Consider the following 3,334-nt stretch of genomic DNA (forward strand, 5'->3'; position numbering starts at 1 on the left):
AAGGGCACGGGATGCTCCGGCGCAAGATATTGCGACCAGAATAGCTTCTCCGTGGAGCTCCCTTCTTCGGCTCGGAAGAACTCCGCGGTGTCGGACACACTTCGCGGCAGATCAGCAAAAGCCCCTGGAGAACTCCGAATCTGGTTTAGTAAAAGATACTTCCTCTTCGCATATTTGCTTTGCATACTGAATGCCTTACCCACCGCAATCTTCCTCGCCTCCTGGACCTCTTGGAGGGTGCCATGGGCCTCGTTCCGAGCCGTCTCCGTGCTCTGGCGAGCCTTGGAGAGTTCGGCCTCTTTAGCCTACGCGTCACGCTCCAAGGTCTCATACTTCTTCACCGCGTCGTGGAGCTCTTGTGGGACCTCGTTGACCCAGGCCTTGAGCTTCTTACGGGCAGCCTGCTCCTTGACGGCCTTCCCCTCGGCTTCGCCCAGGGCATTTTTCAGGGCCTCGACCTCGGTCGTTGCTCCTATTTATATCAAGACACTTCGGTCAATATATAACATCCTACTCTTTCCGAATGCTTCTTGGGTTATTACATACCTTGATTCTCCTGGAGCTGCCTCTTCACCTGGCCGAGCTCCTCCTCGGACTTTGGCAACATGTGAGGCCGCGGACAGCAGCGACGCCTGCATATTCATTCCCGACAAATTTAGTTAGTTTCCTACAAGTAAGGATCGACCCTCTGTCCGGCTTTTCTTTCCGAACACCGGACAGTGTCTCAGGGGCTACTGACTATATTGGGATTTTTTGCGTCGCTTACCTCAAAACCTGTCAGCAGGCTGCTGCAGGCTTCGGTCAGCCCGCTCTTGGCGGACTGGACCCTCTCAATCACCGTACCCATAAGGATACAGTGCTCGTCCACAATGGAGGCACCTCGAAGCGCCTCCATCAGATTATCCGGTGCCCCTGGTTGGACAGGGGCCACCGGTGGAATGGGTGCACCCTCCTCTTTCAAAGGAGGTCGCTCCCCGGATTCTGGAGCCGTATGGGTCTCCGTAACCACATTTGGCTGAGGTCCGAACTGAATACGGCCCTCCTCGCAAGTCTCCGTGGGGATTTGCTCCCACGTGTGTCCGGCGGTAGAGGTTTCGCCCTCTGGCGCCCCCTTGACAGCGTCCGGAGCCTCTCCTTGGCCCGGAGCGGTCCTTCGGGACAAAACCTCGGTGTCGTCCATGGCCTTGGGAGAGTGAGCGGTCGGCGGTGACATGCTGGCCTTCTCCTTGGAGTCCAGCGAACCTCCTGACGAGGATCGCTGGAAGCTGTCGTGGGCCGGACTGAAATAACACAACTAACCATGTTGATACAATGAGGAGAAGAGGTTGGATATATGGATATGCATGAATCATAGTACTTACGATGCGGCCTGAGGCTTAGCGCGGGAGCGGCGCTCCGGACTAGTGTCGACATCCCATATGGAGTTATCCGCAAGGGAGCCCTTCCTCTTCTTGGGCGTCCCCACCTCCAGATTCGTGGAGGCCGCCCTCTGCTCCCTCCCCTCATCATGGGGAGGGATCTCCTCCTCCTCCTCCTCGTCCTCAGGGATGGAGGAACGGGTCTCTTCGTCTTCGGACGTTACGACCGAAGTACCCTTACGACGGGGGCCACCTTTGGCCCCCTTGGCCTTCTTCTTGGCCTTCTTCTCTGGCGCCTTATAGGGCGCCGGCACCAGCATCTTTGCTAAACGCGGGATGACTGGTTCTTTAGGCAGCGGAGCCGAACACTGGATCCGCTTCGCCCTCTCCATCCAGTCCTGAAGAAGGAATGATGATAAAAGCTCAGACATCACCCTTGAAACAAGCAAGTAGGGGACGTGTTAAAAATAACATACCTCGCTGGCGAGGTGGTTAATATCGTGCCCACGGTCCGAATCTGTGGCCGGCGGTTTCTCGTTGCCCTTAAAGAGCAACTTCCAGGCACCTTCGTGAGTGGTTTCGAAGAGCCTCTTTAGGGTATGGTGCTTCTTCGGGTTGAACTTCCATAGAGGGCGGCTTCGGCTTGGGCACGGGGGAATCCGGCGAACTAGCATCACCTGGATTACATCGACAAGTTTGACATCCTTGTCCACCATGCTTTGAACGCGCGTCTGCAGTGCTGTCAGCTCATCTGGCGAGCACCAGTTCGGGCTCTTCTCGACCCAGGAGGTAAGTCGCATGGGAGCGCCAGAGTTGAATTCGACTGCCGCGGCCCAGGTGGCGCCGTGGGGTTCTGTGATATAGAACCATTGTTTCTGCCATTCCTTTACCGTCTCCACCAAAGTGCCTTTCGGCCAGGAGACGTTGGCCAGCTTGCTCACCATGGCGCCCCCACACTCCGCGTGCTGGCCATCCACCACTTTCGGCTTCACATTGAAGACCTTAAGCCACAGCCCAAAGTGGGGGTGGATGCGGAGGAACGCCTCACACACGACGATGAACGCCGAGATGTTGAGGAAAGAGTTCGGGGCCAGATCATGGAAATCTAGGCCATAATGATACATTAGACCGCGGACGAAGGGGTGAAGTGGAAACCCCAGTCCACGGACGAAGTGAGGGAGGAAAACTACTCTCTCAGTAGGCTTCGGGGTGGGGACGACCTGCCCCTCGCCCGGAAGGCGGTGGGCGATTTCCTTCGCCAAATACCCGGCCGCCCGAAGCTCGACAATGTCTTTCTCCTTGACGGAGGAGACCATCCATTTGCCTTGACCTCCGGATCCGGACATGGTCGGATGCTTTTCGGAGATGGAGAAAGATGGGGACTTGGGCGCTGGAGCTCAAGGATGGAAGGCCAGAGGAAGGGGAAGGCGTGAGTAGACAGCGGCGAATTCTTATCCCCTTATAAAGGGTCGCGAATATCAAGCGCCTCCTCACTCGCCTTAAAACTCGCCTATTCCCAAGGGCTGTTTAAACAGCACGGTTGGGTTACCCATACCCGTATTGATGAGAATCCCGCAATAAGGGGACACGATCTCTGCTTCGACAAGACGTGCCAATGGCAACCGCGTCTCTAAACGTGGAACGGCAGACACAAAACGGTCCGAAATTATGACCGGGCGGACGTGATGTCATGTTGTAAAAAGTTGTCAGCGGATTGGACTCGTGAAGTATTATATTCTCTCTGCGGTTGTGTGTGGTGTGTGTGACAGGTCCGGATACAATCATCGCGTCTGGAGACTATCTTGGAGTTCGGAAAGAAGGGAACCCGCCTTGCAATGTCGAAGACAAATCTGCGCGCCGGACTCCTCGTCATTGAAGCCAGCTTCAGGGGCTACTGAGGGAGTCGTGGACTAAGGGGTCCTCAGACGTCCGGCCTGTTAGCCATGGGCCGGACTGATGGGCTGTGAAGATGCGAA

This window comes from Triticum aestivum, chromosome 7D, assembly GCF_018294505.1.
Source record: "Triticum aestivum cultivar Chinese Spring chromosome 7D, IWGSC CS RefSeq v2.1, whole genome shotgun sequence".
Classification (NCBI taxonomy): Eukaryota; Viridiplantae; Streptophyta; class Magnoliopsida; order Poales; family Poaceae; genus Triticum; species Triticum aestivum.